We start from the raw sequence: 20,733 nt of genomic DNA on the forward strand, positions 1-20,733 counted from the left end.
CTGCAAAATAGGTTTTCAAAATACCAATTTGGACATTTTGATAAGAAATTCATCCAAATGCTGCTTTATGACACTTTTTGAATATTTTTCTCTTTCAAAAATGAACTCCATAGTAATATATTTATTTATAACATTTATATCCCACTTTTATCCATAACGGATAGTTTTACATAGTTGTCACATACATAATCTTTGACAATTGTTACATGCATAGTTTCAGCTGGGTGGTAGTTACAATTACCTATATGGAGAGGACACAGTCGCCTGTGTCACATACATAGTCTTCACTTATATGGACATGTTGTCACATATTTGGTCTTCAATGGGTTGCAGTTGTAATTATGTGGCAAGGAACCATGATCAGTAGAATGGATGTGTTTGAAAGAACGTAGTTAAACAGATAGGTCCTCATGTGGTTGAAAAGGCTTTCACAAACAGATGCATTTTTAGTAACTGCTTCAATTGTTGAGTGCCTTCACATGCTCTCAGGTACCCCAGTAAGGCATTCCATAAGGATGGGGCAGCGATGGAGAAGGCTCATTGTTTTGTCTCTATGTAGTTATATGATGTCGTGGAAGGCAGACATAGCTGATGGGACGTGTTGGATCTGGGGGATGGCGCCTAGATTTGAGTGCCAAATGTGAATAATTGGGTGCTAACAACCAATTATTGATATTAATTGGCACCCATTGAAAGTTGCATGCACATCTGTCTGTTCGCTATTCTATAAGGCATGGTGCCTAACTCTAATAGCGCATAACTCAAAAGGGACGTGACCATGGGAAGGGCAAGGGTGTAGCAGGAAAAAGGAGTAGAGTAAGCTGGCTCTTTTCAAACAACGAGAGAGAGATATATATGATGCCATCATATATATGTCTCCCTCGTTGTTTGGAAAGAGCCAGCTTACCCTACTCCTTTTTCCTGCTTGACTGATTCTCATAGGGATTGAGCGCACCTCCACCTTCGATGGGTGCCTTTTCTTCCAGGGGCATGGGTGTGTCAGAGGTATTCTGAAAAGTTATGCGTGTTGTATACTGTTTCAGCAGGCCTAACTTGGGTGCCAGCATTTACACCATATTTCAGCAGGCGTCAAGTCTGACGCCATACATTAGGTGTGGGAATTGGCGCTATGCAAAATTCTATAAAGGGTGCGCGCCTTTTACAGAATCATGCTGAGTGCCCCAAGTTTATAGACTTCCCCTCTATACGCTTGCAAGTGATAATATTCTACAACTTATGTGCATAATTGATGCCTAACTTAAGTGCCAGGTTATCGAATGAGGGGGTAAAGGAGGTTTGGAGACAGAATGAATAAATAACATAACCAGAATTACAGCAGGTTTCTACTGGTTGAACAGAGTGAAGTTCTCGAATACCAACAGAGCAGTGGCATAGCTACGTGGGGCCAGGGGGCCTGGGCCCCCATGGATTTGGCCCTGGACCCCCCCCCTGTTGATGACCCTCTCGACCCCCCCTCCCGCCGCCAATCCTCCCCCGCTGTCGCCGTGGGCTACCTTTGCTGGCGGGGGACCCCAATCCCCGCCAGCCGAGGAGGTCCTCTTCTTTCTGCGAAGGTTTCGTTCTGTTTCTGACGTCCTGCATGTTCTGTTTCTGTGAGTCTGACGTCCTGCACGTACAACTTGCAGGACGTCAGAAACAGAATGAAGCCTTCGCGGGAAGAAGAGGACCTCCTCGGCTGGCGGGGATTGGGGTCCCCCGCCAGCAAAGGTAGGCGACGGCGGGGCAGTGTTGGCAGCGGGAAGGGGGGTCGAGAGGGTTGTCGGCAGGGGTCATCAAAGTTGGCGGCGGCAGCCGTTAATGGTGGAGGCGGCGGCGGGAGTGGGGTCGGTGGCGCCGGGGGGGGGGGGCTCGGACTCTGGATCTCCCTCCCGCCGAAGTCTGACTACGCCCCAGCAACAGAGAGAGGAAAAGCAAGCAATAAGGCATATTTCTAAAGCAAAATTAACTTTTTATCAGGTCAGCATCATTGCAGTCCAACAGATGATGGATCTTCATGTGGACTGAAAAAGTTAGATAATAAATTAAGGGCATCTTTTACAAAGACACGCTAGTGTTTTAGCATGCACTAAATGCTAGAGAGGCACATAGGAATATATAGGCATGTCTAGTTTTTACCATACGCTAAAAATGCTAGTGTGCCTTTGTAAAAGGACCCCTTATGTTGTCTAGTTGCTTTCCTTTCATTAAAAATAAGAAAAATGATTTTTTTAACATCACAGCTGTAAAGATAAATGGGATATGCATAAGAGTCTTTCCCAAAGGCTAGCTAGGAAAATAAAAGCCTCACTGGGTAAAGGAAATTTTGACCTTTGTTCTGGCACTCACTTCCATCACACCACATTACAAGTATACAACTTTCTACAACGTACAAAACTCTGAGTGACTGACACAGAAGAGAGACTTTCCAGGCAAAGTGTTGGTGAAGAAGAAATGAAATGCAGTATGAAAAGCTGTTAGCAGTCCCAACACGAGACTGCAGTTAACTAGAACAAAACACAGCCAGAAAAGCACAGTAAATCTGTAGGAATTGTTATTTCCCTTAAAGCATTAAGCCTTCTGCCTCTAACAGTCCACTTCTAATTTCAAGGTCCACTTAATTCTGCATCAAGTAATTACTGCTATACCCAGAAGCCCCCTGTCTCCAGAGCTAAGCATATGGCCGAGGACTGAGACCTACTGGTGTCCATTATGAAAGCAGCACGGATGCCAAGCCAATTAAAAATGCTCTGACTCCCTTCACGACACTCCGGTGACTGACAGCTCTGTGATCTGGCCAGTCACTGTGTCTGCCAAATTCTGCTTTGCTGACGCCCACATGGAGCTGGGAGAAGAATACTTCCATCTCTTATACTAAATTCTCATACTGACCCCAGGACTTTGCCGGGAGAGCAGCAGGAGCATGCCGTCCAATTTACAGCTCAATCCTTGGGAGCCCTCCTGTGCCAGCCTCTGGTGGAGATGAATGATGGTCGGCCCCCTCCAGCTCATAAATTATACAGATGTACTAAGTGCATTGAGCAAAACAGCTTGGGCATTCGTTTACTAAGACCCAACTTCTCAGCACACAATAAAAAGAGCCTAGAGACCCATATACCTATTTCTCCCCTGAAAAAAAGAGGATGGGACGGAGGAAGGGAGTAGGGTGGGGGTGGGGGGTGGGGGGATTTGATGATACACTTTCAGACCCACAGACTGGCAGTGCCCTGATATTTTGCTTCAATACCAGCCTCATAACCTTTCTCGTCTAATTAAAAAGTAAAAAAAAACCTGAGAATCTGATTTTATGAAACAAAATGGGTTTATTATGCAATCTACATGTAATCCTAAAATCTACATTGCTATGTCATCTTAATGAAAAGGGCTTTATGGGTTCATTGGTGACAATATCCACAGTATATCTCACTATAAAACTGTGCTTTTGTTTCCCCAAGTATGAGAGAAATGAATTTTTTCTTTAAAGGATCTGAAAAAGTAATTGTGGCTGGTACCATCATAACTAACAGGAAAGTACTTTAACAATTTTAACTCAATGCTTAGCAAATGTAATAAATTTATTTATTTGTTACATTCCTATCCCATATTTTCCCACCTATTTGCAGGCTCAATGAGGAGAGAAAATCAAGGCAGCGGCTGTGAACGGCGCGTTCAAGTATCTTGGAGAGGAAGGGTAGGAGGGAAATGGGGCGGTAGTTGGAGTGACAGGTAGGGTCAAGTGATGGTTTTTTAAGGAGAGGTGTGACTACAGCATGCTTGAAGGTGTCAGGGACAGTTGCAGTGGAGAGAGAGAGGTTGAGGATATGACAGATGGTGGGGGTGACAGTAGGAGAGATGGTGTTAAGTAAGTTGGTGGGGATGGGGTCTGAGGAACAGGTGGTGCATTTCGAGGAGGAAAGAAGATGGGCGGTTTCCTCTTCGGTGATATCAGGAAAAGAGGAGAAGGAGGCATGGGTTGGTTGGTTGAGGGAGTGGGCTATAGGGTGAAGAGGAGGAGATGGTTTGGTGGTGAATTCGAGGTTGATCTTCTGCACCTTGTCGCGGAAGTAATCAGCCAGTGATTGAGGAGAGAGTGAGGGGGGCTGGGAGCGGAGGGCACTTTGAGGAGGGAGTTAAGTGTGGCGAAGAGACGATGAGGGTTAGAGCTGAGGGAATAGTCCTGTTTGGCGAGGAACAGGGAGGACTGGAAGAAGGATAGCATGAATTTGTAGTGAATGAAATCAGTATGGGTGCGAGACTTCCTCCAGAGGCGTTCAGCCGATCGGGTGCAGGAGCGAAGATATCGGGTGCAAGGGGTCAGCCAGGGCTGGGGATTAGTACGCCTTGTGGGACGGAATATGGATAGTGCAAGGGTGTCCAGAGCAGAGGAGTGGCATTGTAAGTGGAGACTGCCTTGTCAACAGACTCGGAGGACAAGATGGAAGGGAGGAGATCAGAGATATTAGAGGATAAGGTGGGAGGGTCGACAGCCTGGAGATTCCTGGAAGTAGTGGTTAGTGTTGGGCGGGACTGAGGGGGAGGGTGATGAAGTGTGATGGTGATCAGGTAATGATCAGCCTGGCTGCTGTGTTCTGGGCTTTCTTTGGAGTTTCTTTGTGAGTTGTTCTTTGCATCCCGCATAGATTCCGTTGCAGTAGACTGCATGGCTTAGTACCATTGATTGTATTAGTTTACAAAATGTTTCCCTTGGGAAGAAAGGTTTTAGGTGTTTAAGCTTCCACATTGAATGGAACATTTTCTTTGTTGTGGAGTTTACTTGGCTTTCAAGAGTGAGGTTATGGTCGATTATGACGCCGAGTATTTTTAGGCTATCTGAGATAGGGAGGGTGTGGTCTGGGGTGTTTATAGTTGTGGGATTGTAGTTATTGTGTTGAGAAGATAGGATGAGGCAGTGTTTTTCCAGTGTTCAATTTCAGTTGGAATAAATTTGCCCATGTGTCCATGGTGTTCAGGCCGAGCCTGATTTCGTTGGTGATTTCTGTCAAATCGTGTTTGAAGGGAATGTACATTGTGACGTCGTCTGCATAAATGAACGGGTTAAGGCCTTGGTTTGATAAGGCTTTGGCCAGTGGGATCATCATTATTTTAAAGAGTGTTGGTGATAGTGGGGATCCTTGAGGTACTCCGCAGTCTACTTTCCACGGCGGTGATATATTTGAATTTGATTTTACTTGGTATGTTCTGGTGGTTAGGAAACTCTTGATCCAGTTAAGTGTGTTTCCACTAATTCCGAAGTGGTCTAGGAGTCTTAGTATAAGGGGCATGCATTTGTTGTGTGCATTTGTTACTGAATAATGGGTTAGCATGCCCAACTTGAGTGCCATCATTTACAATAGGTTTCAGCAGGCGTAAGTCTGGCACTCAAAGTTAGGGAGCAAGAATCAGCACTAAGCAGCCTTTATAGAATCGTGATTAGCGTCAATCTTTTCCAGCGCCCATTTTTCAGCACCATTTATAAAATGCAGCCCTAAACGGAGAATGCTGCTGCAGTTAGAGTGGATAATCGGTGGCACTGTCCAGTTAAGTGCATCTGAATACCAGTCACCAACCCACTCAGCTTGATTTACCCTGAAACGGGCCTCTTCTGCCTGTTAAATCACTTTTAATATTGACCCCTAAAGTTTTAGCTGAAGCCACACTGTTCAGATCACATGATAATAAGATAATGTGCATGCATTTGCTTGTGACATAGCTCAATATTTTAAGGGGCATTATTTATTTTATTTATTTATATTTTGCTCACACCTTTTTCAGTAGTAGCTCAAGGTGAGTTACATTCAGGTCAGGTACACTGGATATTTCTCTGTCCCAGGAGGGCTCACAATCTAAGTTTGTACCTGAGGCAATGGAGGGTTAAGTGACTTGCCCAAGATCACAAGGAGCAGCAGCGGGATTTGAACTGGCCACCTCTGGATTGCAAGACCGGTGCTCTAACCACTAGGCCACTCCTCCACTTGCTCTTGCACAAAAGCTGCATTATTGCAGAATAACATGTGCTGGCACCAAATAACGTGTTATCGCAGTAACACTATTTAATAAATAGACCCTCCACTGAGTTTCGAAAGATTTGGATACTGTTCTAGAGGACAAGTCTGTTAACCATAAACTGTCCAGATAGCCTTTGGTGTTTTCACCTCCCACATTTGGGGCAGGGCAGCAAGAAATGGAATTTCCTGTTTGGGTTCTGGTGGTTTCTTCCATGTAGCTTAGATTGGCCGCTCCCTAAGACATGATGCTGGGTTCAATGGTCTATTGGTCTGATTTATTTATTTGAGAGAAATGGCCATTTAACCCTAATCTCTGTTTTCTGTCCAATAACCAATTACTAATCCACAATAGAACATTGCCTCCTATCCCATAACTCTTTAATTTTCTCAGGACTGTCTCACGAGGAACTTTGTCAAAACCTGTCTGAAAATCTAGGAATACTACATCAACCGGCTGACCTTTATCCACATATTTATTCATGCCTGCAAAGAAATGAAACAAATTAGTGAGGCAAGACTTCACTTCAACCATGCTGACTCTGTCCCATTAAATCATGTTTATTTATGTTTCTGTAATTTAATCCTTTATAATAGTTTCTACTATTTTACCCGACACTGACGTCAGGCTTACCAGTCTGTAATTTTTTGGATCACCCCTACTGCCCACCCTCCAATCTTCAGGTACTACGAACAACTTTAACGACAAGTTACAGATTATTAACAGCAAATCAGCAATTTCATGTTTGAGTTCTTTCAGTACCCTTGGATGCATGCCACCTGGTCCAGATGATTTACTACTATTTAATTTGTCAATTTGGCTCAGTACATTTTCCAGGTTCACCGAAATTTCTTTCAGCTCCTCCACGAAAGACATTCTATTCCAATCAAATGTGACAGGCATCTAATTCAGTAAAGCAACTTTTTAAGGTCTTCAATATTCTTACTTCTGCTTCTTCACAATCAGTTTCTAGGGTTCAGATACCTTCAAATGACTTAGTTCATTATTTTTCTACTTTTACTAAAATTGTGACACATCTTCATAGTACCTTCTGTGCTTTGGGTTCTGTTCCCTCTAGTTGGCTCAAACTACCATCTATAGGTTTACTTCCATGTCTCAGATCTATTCTGGTCAACAGTTTGAAGTCTGGTACAGTACCAGCCCTGCTGAAGTTAGCTCTTATTAAGCCCATTTTGAAAAAGTTAGATCTCATTCCTCTGCAGGCCAAAAATTATCGACAAGTCTCCAATTTGCCTTTTGTTTCTAAAGTTTTGGAATCTGTGGTCTTATATTGAGTCCATTAATGATCTACACCCCCATCAATCTAGGTTCCGTGCAAGTTTTAGTTCAGAAACAGTACTCTCTGTTTTGTTGAGTGAACTTCATAGTAACTTGGAAGGGGGAAAAATTGCTCTATTAGTCTCTCTTGATTTGTCGGCATCATTTGATCTTATTAATCATGATATCCTTTTACAATGTCTTTCAACTTTGGGTACTTCTGGTGTGGTTCTAGACTGGTTTACTTCTTTTCTGCAGCAACAATTTTTTTGGGGTGGTTCACTCTTCCTCTACTCTTTTACCTTTGACATGCTGTTCCGCAGGGATTGGTGCTTTTTCCTACATTTTTAAATATATTTGCTAGTCCTTTGGCTTCTTGTTCAGTTGTTATTTGTTATTTTTGTTACATTTGTACCCCGCCCTTTCCCACTAATGGCAGGCTCAATGCAGCTTACATGGGGCAATGAAGGGTTAAGTGACTTGCCCAGAGTCACAAGGAGCTGCCTGAAGTGGGAATCAAACTCAGTTCCTCAGCTCCCCATGACCAAAGTCTACCACCCTAACCACTAGGCCACTCCTCCACAGTTTCTATTCCTATGCAGATGATTTTCTTCTAGTTATTTTTATACGGAACTAAATTCAATTGAGTTACATCCTCTTCAAATTTGTCTGGATCACGTGGCAAGTTGGCTAAGTGATCACCGTTTGGTTTTGAATCCTGATAAAACTGTAGCTTGTTGGGTTACTGGGTCTCTGTCTCCAGTATCTGCTAATCCTTTTTTCTTTGGTAGGCATATTGTTCCTGTGTTTTGTTTATGTTATCTTGGCATTGTCCTTGATTCTGCACTGTCGTATGGTCCACAAATTTCTCAGGTCATTAAAACAGGTTTCTTTTTTCTGCATAAATTGAGATCTATTCATAATCTATTGGATTTTGATGCACTTTGCTCTTGGTTCTAGGCTTTTTCTTCACTCTAGATACAACTATTGTAATTTTATGCTGGGATTTCTAAACAGAATCTGAAGAGATTACAAACTCTACAAAATACCGCAGCACACATACTCTGCTGAGCTTCCCATTTTGATCATGTTTCACTTAATCTCCGCAAGCTTCACTGGTTACTCATTAAGTTTACGATTAAGTTCACAATTCTTACAGTAACCTATAAGGTTCTTCACAGTGGCTTTCTAGCTTATCCTGTGTCCTTGGTGATTCTTTACACTTCTTCTCATATTTTACATTCTTTAAATAATAAGAGCTTGGCTCTTTCCCACCCCTCTAAAGCAAGATGGGAATCTATTAGATCAAGTGCATTCTACTTTTTGTCCCCTGCACTTTGCAATTTCTACCTCAGCAGCTTCATCTTGACAGATCTTACACGTCTTTCCATGCTCTTTTGAAAACAAACCTTTTTCAACAGGCTTTTTCTATATAAGTATAGGTTGATCCTGCAGTGAGAGACCAGGAATGGTGGATGGGAAGTGTACGAATGAATATTTGAAATTAATTTAAGTATTTTAGTTTGTTTGTATGCATGCTTTCATTTCTCTTGTGCGAGTGATTAGTAGTTAGTTCTTTCCTCTCATAATTTGGCATTCCTTTCTGTTTTTATCTATTGTATTTATTGTTTTAGTGTAAACTGCTTTAATTTGTTGGCAACAAAGTGGTATAGCAAATTTAATGATAAAAGATCATCACCCTTGAAAAACAATTCTGGTACAGGTAGATCTCTTACATTTTCTTCCATAAAGTCCGAGGCAAAGAATTCACTCAGTTTCTGCACTATGTCCTTGTTCTCCCTGAGTGTCCCTTTTGCTTCTTCATGACATAACAGTCCCATGGATTCCATCACAGGCTTGGTGTCCCTTTTGGTCTTTCATGATCTAATAGTCCTATGGATTCCCTCACAGGCTTTCTACTTCTTATGTACCTGAAAAAGTTGTGAATTTTTGCCTCTACGGCAAGTTTCTCTTCATTCTCTTGTAGCCTTCTTTATCAATGCTTTGCATCTAACAAATAAGCAAAAAAAAAAAGTGCAGGTCACACTGTTTAAACTCGCCAGGAAGAGTAGGCAAGGGGAAGAAATCACTTGGAATCTGGGTAAGTAGACTGAAATAACCAGATAAGGTCTTAAGCTGCTTTTTTAAATTTTGGAAATGAGGTTTCAAGTCTAATGTGCAACAGTAGAGAATGTGGTTGAAGTTTGAATGACAGGTTTCACGGTTTATTCACACAGGTTTTGCCTCCTTAACAATGCTGAGAGCAGTACATTCTTTTTTTTGATGAGGAAGTACTTCATTCTTTTTTGCATTCACTGCTGATGTCCAAGTTGGACTATGGTAATATGATTTATATGCGGTTGCGCATGGTTCAGAATGCTGGGCGTTCAAGTATCTTGGACAGGAAGGGTAGGAGGGAGATGGGGCGGTAGTTGGAGGGACAGGTAGGGTCTAGTGATGGTTTTTTGAGGAGTGGTGTGACTACAGCATGCTTGAAGGTGTCAGGGACAGTTGCAGTGGAGAGATAGAGGTTGAGGACATGACAGATGGAGGGGGTGACAGTAGGAGAGATGGTGTTAAGTAAGTTGGTGAGGATGGGATCAGAGGAACAGGTGGTGCATTTCGAGGAGGAAAGAAGGTGGGCGGTTTCCTCTTCGGTGATATTAGGAAAAGAGGAGAAGGAGGCCTAGGTTGGTTGGTTGAGGGAGTGGGTTAAAGGGTGAGGAGTACCATTGGCTTCTGGTGGAATATTGACCTGTGTTAATAATGGTGCACCGGGTACTTCATACAGGGAAGCCTAGTTATTTGGCTGATTTGTTGGAGATGTATGCTCCATCTAGGGTCCTTAGATCCCAGGATAAAGCATTGTTAGAACTTCCATCTCAAGCCTTGGCACATCTAACCTCTACTAGAAGGGCGTTTTTTTTTTCCTGGTATTCACCAGTTTTGTGGAACCAGCTTCCAATGGGTATCTGTGAAGAGGGATCTTATCTGTTGTTTAAAGCCTGATTGAAATAGTACCTTTCTTTCCAGCCCCTGGACAGATGATGGCAGAAAAGTAAGGTTTGTAAGCTGGGTAATTGTGTCTATGATGAATGGCTTTCCTTTTAGCAATGGCATTCTTTTCTGACTTGATTTTATTTATTGTAAACCACTCTGACTTATCTGACAAAAATTAATTATTTTAAACTATTAAAATATTTTTTTTAAAAAGCACCACCAGTTCTCAATATCTACAGTGGGGGAAATAAGTATTTGATCCCTTGCTGATTTTGTAAGTTTGCCCACTGACAAAGACATGAGCAGCCCATAATTGAAGGGTAGGTTATTGGTAACAGTGAGAGATAGCACATCACAAATTAAATCCGGAAAATCACATTGTGGAAAGTATATGAATTTATTTGCATTCTGCAGAGGGAAATAAGTATTTAATCCCTCTGGCAAACAAGACCTAATACTTGGTGGCAAAACCCTTGTTGGCAAGCACAGCGGTCAGACGTCTTCTGTAGTTGATGATGAGGTTTGCACACATGTCAGGAGGAATTTTGGTCCACTCCTCTTTGCAGATCATCTCTAAATCATTAAGAGTTCTGGGCTGTCGCTTGGCAACTCGCAGCTTCAGCTCCCTCCATAAGTTTTCAATGGGATTAAGGTCTGGTGACTGGCTAGGCCACTCCATGACCCTAATGTGCTTCTTCCTGAGCCACTCCTTTGTTGCCTTGGCTGTATGTTTTGGGTCATTGTCGTGCTGGAAGACCCAGCCACGACCCATTTTTAAGGCCCTGGCGGAGGGAAGGAGGTTGTCACTCAGAATTGTACGGTACATGGCCCCATCCATTCTCCCATTGATGCGGTGAAGTAGTCCTGTGCCCTTAGCAGAGAAACACCCCCAAAACATAACATTTCCACCTCCATGCTTGACAGTGGGGACGGTGTTCTTTGGGTCATAGGCAGCATTTCTCTTCCTCCAAACACGGCGAGTTGAGTTCATGCCAAAGAGCTCAATTTTTGTCTCATCTGACCACAGCACCTTCTCCCAATCACTCTCGGCATCATCCAGGTGTTCACTGGCAAACTTCAGACGGGCCGTCACATGTGCCTTCCGGAGCAGGGGGACCTTGCGGGCACTGCAGGATTGCAATCCGTTATGTCGTAATGTGTTACCAATGGTTTTCGTGGTGACAGTGGTCCCAGCTGCCTTGAGATCATTGACAAGTTCCCCCCTTGTAGTTGTAGGCTGATTTCTAACCTTCCTCATGATCAAGGATACCCCACGAGGTGAGATTTTGCGTGGAGCCCCAGATCTTTGTCGATTGACAGTCATTTTGTACTTCTTCCATTTTCTTACTATGGCACCAACAGTTGTCTCCTTCTCGCCCAGCGTCTTACTGATGGTTTTGTAGCCCATTCCAGCCTTGTGCAGGTGTATGATCTTGTCCCTGACATCCTTAGACAGCTCCTTGCTCTTGGCCATTTTGTAGAGGTTAGAGTCTGACTGATTCACTGAGTCTGTGGACAGGTGTCTTTCATACAGGTGACCATTGCCGACAGCTGTCTGTCATGCAGGTAACGAGTTGATTTGGAGCATCTACCTGGTCTGTAGGGGCCAGATCTCTTACTGGTTGGTGGGGGATCAAATACTTATTTCCCTCTGCAGAATGCAAATAAATTCATATACTTTCCACAATGTGATTTTCCGGATTTAATTTGTGATGTGCTATCTCTCACTGTTACCAATAACCTACCCTTCAATTATGGGCTGCTCATGTCTTTGTCAGTGGGCAAACTTACAAAATCAGCAAGGGATCAAATACTTATTTCCCCCACTGTATATTTAAACTAAAAGGTAAATTATGTATGAAACCAGATAATTTTAGACTAGTAGAACAAACCACACAGTTAAATGGTCCTCTGGGCCACTGTCAGACCCTATTCCATTTGACAAAGGCCTATGAGATTAAACTGAATGCAAAGCACTTCTCTTTAAATTAAAACAATTTCTCTTTTTATCATTATTTTAATTTTAAAAAATGCACATTGGGAGGATAGTTGGTGTAAAATTAAAGTAATTCCTCTTTTTGGCATTATTTTAATTTGGAAAACACATTGAGATGTTTCTAATATCAATAATGCTTTCCTCAGAGGGTGGTTATTGGTTAGACAAGTGTTAAGAACAGTAAGCATGTCTGACTCCGATGACCAATGGCTGCCTTAAGTTTTGGGTATTAATGTTTAATTAAAATTTTATATATGTTTGAAGTTGAGCAATATATAAAGATACAAATGAGTCATGGATAGTAACATTAAAATACTAACACTGTCTATTAAAACTTCTTGGCCATACACATTAAGATCCTTTATTATGACTAGGAAAGAAAAACATCAAAACTGACTCTTCACGGTCTCGACCTCATTCCTTATGTTGCTTATAGATCGGTATTTTTGAATGAGAGATTCTTCTGTACATTCATTACCAAATCAGAGAAATGTTTACTTTCATGGAGCATTCTTGCTCGGAGCCGTTAGTATGGCATTGATCAAAATTGTAAGCAATTAGAGATATTTGGTGGAGGGTTCTTGCTACCATCATTACTTCCATGTGATTTTCTTGACTCAAGAGTAAGCCCCCACTGCAAGGACAGTGACAAGTCAATGGCAAACGTTCTCATTGTGACCTGTTAAAGAGAATAGCAAGCTCCTGCCTTTTCCTTCCTAACACGAGACCTGGTGTTACTTGCTGGTAGAGATATGCAGAAGAAAAAAAATGTTCAGTTTGTTTTCATTCTCTTGCACTTTTTTTTCCCCCAATGTTGGGACATTTTTTGGTTTATCTCCAACCTCGGCCCTCATCCAGTTGGGTTTTCAGGATTTCCCCAATGAATATGCATGAGATCAGTTAGCAAGCACTAACTCTATTGTATGCAAATAGATCTCAAGCATATTCATTGAGGAAATCCTGAAAACTTGACTGGATTGTGGCCCTGGAGGACCAAGGTTAGACACCCCCGTTGTATCATATTCACTGTAATAAAGCATTTTAAACACATTAGAACATTTTAATGCATGCAAATTGACTTAAAACATGCTAATTTATGTGTTAATGCATATAAAACTGATTTAGCATGTGCTACATTTTAAAAGGCACAAAAATGTCAGAGTCTACTTCAGTATCTATCCTTACAGCATAGCCGAGTGTGTCTCCCTTCTGACTGAATTGCATTTTGTCATTACATTTTTAGTCTGTTATGCTTTCTATATAAATTATGACCAAAGAATTAGGAAATAACACATAAGGAGGTGATTTTAGAAAGGATAGTCTGCATCTGCACGTGTTATGTTTTATTCACTTTATTATTTGTTTGCAAGCCACATTGAACTTGAGTCTATTTGGGGCTAATGTGGGGTATAAACGTCATGAATGAATAAACTTCCGAAAACCTGCATGTGTGTATCTGCAGTATGCGCAGATTTCATGGGGTATATTCTGGGTGCACTTTACAATTGTCCCCACTGACATTTACATGACCTCCAAATCACACGTAAGCGTGAGCTAATTGCTCATTTGTACCTGGAGTTCAGAAGAGTGAATGAGGAGAGAACTGTGCTTCTCCTTGTGGCCTTAAAAGGCCAAAGATGTAAAGTTTAGAATTTGGCTCTTTAATTAACTGTTCTTGTATGAGTAGTGGGGCGTATCTGAGGTTCGGCGGTAGAGGGGGCAGGGGCTAGAGTGAGGGGGCACATTATAGCCCCCCCCCCCCACCGCCATCAACCCTCCCCCACCTACCGCCGTCGAGGTCCACTTCCTCCTGCCGGTTTTTAAAAATATTACTTCAGCTGGCGGGGGACCCCAACCCCCGCCAGCCCAGCCGAGGTCTTATTTAAGTTCTTCATCCTTGCGCTATGAAAGCTGCATCCCTTCCAGTTTCGGATGGAGTCTGACGTCGCAGCACGTTGTACGTGCAGGACGTCAATGTGCTGCGCGCCAGACTCCGTCTGAAACTGGAAGGGATGCAGCTTTCATAGCGCGATGATGAAGAACTTAAATAAGATCTCGGCTGGGCTGGCGGGGGTTGGGGTCCCCCGCCAGGTGAAGTAATATTTTTAAAAACCGGCAGGAGGAAGCGGACCTCGGCGGGGCTAGGTGACGGCGGTAGGGGGGTCCAGGGTGAAATCTGCGGGGGCCCAGGCCCCTGTGGCCCCACACAGATACGCCCCTGGGACTCTGACAAAATCTGGCACATACATGTGCATTTGTATACACTTTGGGAAAGGCAGCACTGCAGTCAATGCAGAGAAATGATTGATACCTTGCATTAAAACTATAGTTGACCCTCTGGAGGTGCAGCTAACTCTGCCATGTGATCTTTCACATTACCAGTTAATACACACTAATTACCTCTGTGTTAACTGCAAGGTGCAGTCCCTGCACTATCCTGACCCATGTGGGCATTTAGCATGCTAGCAGTCACCACAGAACCACACTGTTAGTGTGTGTTAAAAAGCACACTCGGTGGCAGATGCTCAGAAGCAAATGTGGGTGCTAGAGGTCTTTAGCGCCAGACAAGTGTCCATATTTGCTTCCGCAAAATGTTCAGAGCCAGTAAGCGTGCGAAATAATGAACTCACCATCTCTGAACAATAATAGCATGCAAATGCATGCTAAACAGGGCCATTAATATTAATGCTCAGCAGACAGTGCCCCAAGCAAGGGCACTTCTCCCATGGCAAACCCTACACCATCTCAGAGCTGGCATTAGGGCTTACCAGGACACTGGGGAGGAATGGGAAGACCCCCATGTATTTGCATGCTTCCAGGCTCCCCACCCCCTCAAACACACGGGCCTAGAGGTCCGGTGGACCCCCATACCCTTCACCCTCCAAGCACATAGCCCCACCCCCCACTGTGAATACATTGGTGGTCCTGTGAGACCCTGGCCCGGCCTACCCCCTCTCAAAAGCTAGCCCTAGTGGTCTAATGTTGTTCCCCCCACACACCTCCCTCATACCTTCAAAAGAGTTCTAACTTCAAACAGGAGGAGGGAATAGCACTCCCTCCCTTCTCCTGAAGGTGACACCTCTAAATGGCGACATCCTGGGATACACCAGGCACAGCTTAACTACCAGCCCTGCCCAGCATATCCAAGGATACACTCTATACTACCAGGGCTAGCTTTCTGGAGGGGAAGGCTGGGCCAGGTCAGGCCTGGAAAGGTACCAGGATTCAATGTATTCACAGTGGGGGTCTATGTATTTAGGGGGGGGGGTGAGGGGTCTGGGTGTCCACCGGACCTCCAGGTCCTTGGGATACGGGGTGGACCTCCAGGCCCTTGTATTTGATGGTGGGGGTGGGGGCTGTGGCTTTAGATTTGATAGGTCTAGGCTTTTCTCATGCCTGGACCTGTGAAACTTCTGAGAAAGGATTGTGCCGTTGGCACATGCCCAGGCACAATCCTCCCGCACTTTCCCCCTATGATCAATGCCTATGCTTGCATGTTATTAGTGTTGATGATAAGGGTGTTTTTTCCACATGCTGTTCCGGTGGTAATTTTATAGCTGCGATTGGGAACATTGCGGGGAACTGATCATCAGCATCTTACTAAATAAGCACCTAACTGATTTTAGTGTAAACTAAAATGAAAAAAAAACCCCATTAAACAAAGTTTCATTTTCTTGTTTATTTTTGTCTTGAAAATGGCATATTTATTTATTTATTTATTTAGTAGGATTTATTTACCACGTTTTTGAAGAAATTCATTCAAGGCAGTGTACAGTAATATGAAACAAATGTCATTTCTGTGCAAACACATCCTTAATTATTGGGATTGCCATCCACTTAAGGATTAAAAAAAAAGGCTTGAACAAGTTCCTGGAGGAAAAGTCCATAGTCTGCTATTGAGACAGACATGGGGAAAGCCACTGCCTGCTTTGGGATTGGTAGAATGGAACGTTGCTACTGTTTGGGATTCTGTCAGGTATTTGTGACCTGATTGTCCACTGTTAGAAGCAGGATACTTGGCTAGATGGACCACTAGTCTGACCCAGTATGGCTATGCTTATGTTCTTATGTAACTGAGCCCAGAGTTACTGCCTGACAGTATACCATACCCTATCCAGCCCATACGGATGGTTTTTAATTGGTTCAAAGCATAGGAAACGATATGCTGCATTATGTTTTGCACATTTAACAAGGAAAGAGATTTATTTGTTATTTGTTACATTTGTATCCCACATTTTCCCACCTATTTGCAGATGAACTATTCTTTTGCTGCAGATCTGCCTTCTGTTTAGCTTTGTTGGATCTGTTTAGAGTTCTTTCATCTGAAGCAGCCCCACTTGCACCCAGAGGTTTTACCCAAACATTTCATTTTTGAGCATAGATACACAAGTTAATGAAATCAAAATGGAATGCTGCAAACAAGGCCAAGCATGTTAGGGGTTAAAATAATACAAGAGTCTATCTTTTTCCACTGGGTTGTGATCCATAAAAAATCACCCTGAGCCTTTTTCTTTCTTCTCTGTCTGTGAAGCCAATTGCTTTGATTGCGGTGATATGAGTATGCTGAAATGACTTGCCCTTGCTTGTGAGGCAAATGGAACATACTAATAGAACTCATCGCATTACCCGATGCAAAAGTGCCATAGCTCATTACTTTAAGATAAAAGGATATCATTGCAGACGGCAAGCAGAATTGACTTTCTGACGCCCGACTTGATGATGATTTAATCAACTGCTCTCTTTCACTTCTCATCCCTGCGCTTGTCGGTTTTGCAGGTGCCGTTAAATGAGATACTCAGAGAGTGAGCGGAGGGAAAGAAATTGCTGTCATTACTTTTCAAGAAAGGAGGTATGCAAATTTGAGGCAGAAAGATTGTGCTTATAATGGGCCTGGTAAGATACAAGGATCACGCTTGACAGGTGAGGGCAAGTCATTTGTACATCCTTAAAGTGAAGCAACCGTCCTCATTTATAAATGCTGTGCTCGATAAGAGAAGCTGCAAATGAACGCCACGAGGTGGATGGGAGGAAGCACATCAAGCGGCCCCAGAAGGGAGATGGTTCAAGCAAGAATTTTTCAAGCAGCTGTTACCATTTTAGTCACATGGATGAGGGAGAATTGTGGGGTCTGCAAACACTACAATTACTAGATTAACTTTAAACTTGGGATTTTGGAGGGGAATAGTAGATTTAATCAATGGACAGAAGCAGAATTACCCAAAAGACTGGTGGTAGAAGAAACTAGAATGTTAGTTTTTGCTCATCAATCCCTGCCTGATCTGTGGAGATAGCATTCACAGCCCCACCTCCCAGCAGGGGAACAGAGTCATGGTCATTGCTCAAGGGTGACACCTAGAGTCCATGATTTCGGGGTTTTAGGAGGAGTCAGGGGCGTAGACAGACAATAGATTTTGGGTGGGCCTAGGAAAGAAGTGGGTGGGTACCAAGTGTCCCCTTACCAAAAATATATCGCAGCTGGCAGGAAAATGCTTCTTTCCACCTTGGTAGTCTGCAGCAGGCATGCACAGGTGCCGGTATTATGGAGAGTAGCATTTTCGTTACCATTAGGGGGAAGTCTTCAGCTGGCGGAGCTTGAGATTCCCACCAGCTACTGCTAAATGTGTGCTACTCTTGGGTGGGCTACAGCACTGGGAGGAGTGCTGATGCATGGTTTCTGTCCCAGAGTCATCACTGCAAGTGGCATACATTGAGTGGGAAGATAAAAAACAGGAGGGAGAAAAATTCCTTGGGCAGCTATGAAAGAATGTATTTGGCATTAGACTCATAACCCTGGTTCCAATCAAAATGGAGGCACCAAAAGGGTCCATAAAACACAGAGGACCCGATATTCAGCTAGCAGCGATCAGCGTTTTGCCGACTGCCACTGGCATTAAACCTGAAAATTCAAGGCCAAGCTACGTCCGTGCACCGGCTTTGAATTTCCAGGTTTCCAGAGCCGGTTAACACATAGCTAGTTAAGTGTGATATTCACCATTTAACCAGCTATGGGTTACCGCATAAAGGTAGGACTGACACTCATGTGGTCCTATTCATACGGTTAACCGGTCAAGTGCCAACACTGCCCTAGGAATGCCCCCAAAACAGGAGATTTAACCAACCGGGAGCCATTTCTGACCAGTTAAATCACTTTGACTATTGACCCCAGAGTATACTGAAAGTAAACCAAACCAACACAGTCTAATAGCTGAATTCACTAATAAGAGTAGATTTACTACTATTGGAATGTTTTAAAGTAGACTATCATATTTTCAATAAAAGTTAATGACCAATCAAATAAACATTGTAGTATATGAGCTGTAGATAACTTTATGGGCTTCCTCCTGAAAGCATGAAAATTCATGTACTACAACCTCTTTAGGTTGGTCCCTAAAAATGTCTCAAGTCTACAAATATTTTATAGAAGTTCAAAGAATGGTAGTAACATAGTAGAAGAGGGGAGCCACGAGCTCTAGAGATACTATCACGATACTACTGCAAAGGAGCTTAGACAGACACCTAATTTTGGGTAGGCCTGAGCCTAAACTGGGTGGGCAAGAGAAATCTTCCCTTGCCCCTCCCCCCAGGCAATCGGAGATCTCTTACATCCACTTCCCCGACCCCTCCCTCCCCCGTACCTTTCTAGTCCTTTAGTTCCTTGCCGGCAGCAAGCAGCAGGTAGAAGTCACAGCTTGCTGCCAACGAAGACCTGCAGGACTTAAAAGGTGGGGGTGGGGAAGAGATTGGGGGAGTGCAGTTAAGAGACCGCTGCTCACCTGTGGGAGGGAAGAGAGAGATGCCGGGACTTGGAGATCCTTACAACCACATCACATGGATAGGTTTGTCAAAAGTGCTTGTTTCATAAGTTGCAGATTGTTTCCATTGATTTTGTTCCCACGTGTGTATATATATATATATATATTTTTTTTTATATTTATATTTATAAAATGGTTATATATGATAGCAAATACATATGAATTCCTACAGGTATGTTAGTCAAAGGTCTACGTTGGCAGATCTTTTTCTAAAATATCACTCAAATAGAGCACATCCAGGCCTGGACGTCTCATTTCTGACCTCTATGTTCTATGTAAAGTGGGGCTCCAAGACTATCTCTTGCATATTGCAGTGGCTGGGTGGAATGGGTAGCAAAGTGGGCCAATTGCTAAAGAGACCAGGACAACTGGCTTCAATGATTTATTGTAGACTCGACAGTCAACACAGATCTGTGTTTCAGCCACAGGCCTGCCTCAGGAGTAAGAAAAAATGTATATAAAAAAATAATCAATAAATGGAACGTATAAAAGAAGTCCTGGTCTCTTTAGCTATTGGCCCACTTCCCACTTTCCTTCCTGCTTGGTATCTTCCCTTGGGATTTTGGTGTTTGCCCACTTCGGTGGACCTTTCTCCTTATGGGTGGAATGGGTACAAAATAACTGTTCTAGAAAAGTCATTCATAGATAGGAGTATATTTGTATGCACTCACTAGAGTCTGTTCATGGAAGGGTCCCATATGAATAGTGACTGCTGGTATATAAAATATATCATTAAATAAATAAATAACTTTAAACATCCTGTCACCTACAGACTGGTGTTTGTTGTCAGAGACCAGTGTTGCGAAAGATATCCATAGTACGATGAATCAGATACTTTTCTCTCTAAAGAATCTGAGCATGGATTATTGCTTTCCTAAATCTCCAAGGCCACTATCAAACAAATTGGTTTAATTTACTATCTACAAAAGAAGCCATCTGCTGTAATAAAAACACAATCTGGAAAAGTAAACTGGCATGTTTCCTGCAACCTTCTGATGATAATCAGGACCACTTACTTAAAGTGCAACCCAGAAAAAAAAAAACCACAAAAAGCAATGAACTTGACAATAGCAAATGACTAAAAATCATGGAAGTTACCAACTTATACAGATTCACAAAGGTGAATCTACAAGGCATCTTTCTCTCTGTTTGTAATGCTGCAAAGAAGGAAAATCTTGATAAGAGTTTTACATGAATTCTTCCCCTCCCCCTAAATGAAATCTCTTTACCTCAGCTATGCTCTTAAAGATATCTCATGACCCATCAAGATAAGTAGTATGATCAGGATCTCAGTTTCTCAGGATACTATAGGAAGTTTCACAGGATTTGTGAAGGGCTATGAAAAAATGCCTGATGACCTAATGCTGGTGGCTGGTATTGCTGCTTAGGGGCTCGGTATCCTGGCTCAGCCCAACACACTGCCTCTCTCCCTCTCAAATGCTGCTGGTTGTGGACTCTTTCAGAGTGGGCTGGGCTATTGCTGACATTTTGGACCTGTCAGTACTATCCAACTGCCACCGCAGTTTGTTTCCTTCTGGCACTTCTTCAATCATCAAAAATATGAGTCACTGGTAACAGAAGCAGGTGGAATAAACTAACAAGGTAAGAAAACAGGGTCATGAGAATAAGCAGGAAGGGAGAGAATAC

General features: G+C 43.0%; 1 protein-coding gene across 4 annotated transcripts in view; it reads right to left on the reverse strand.

Moving 5' to 3' along the window:
- The window catches only part of AUTS2 (activator of transcription and developmental regulator AUTS2), a 1,384,488-nt gene that overhangs the window by 735,929 nt on the left and 627,826 nt on the right, over nt 1-20,733 (reverse strand). The window lies entirely within an intron of this gene.

This window comes from Microcaecilia unicolor, chromosome 13, assembly GCF_901765095.1.
Source record: "Microcaecilia unicolor chromosome 13, aMicUni1.1, whole genome shotgun sequence".
Lineage (NCBI taxonomy): Eukaryota > Metazoa > Chordata > Amphibia > Gymnophiona > Siphonopidae > Microcaecilia > Microcaecilia unicolor.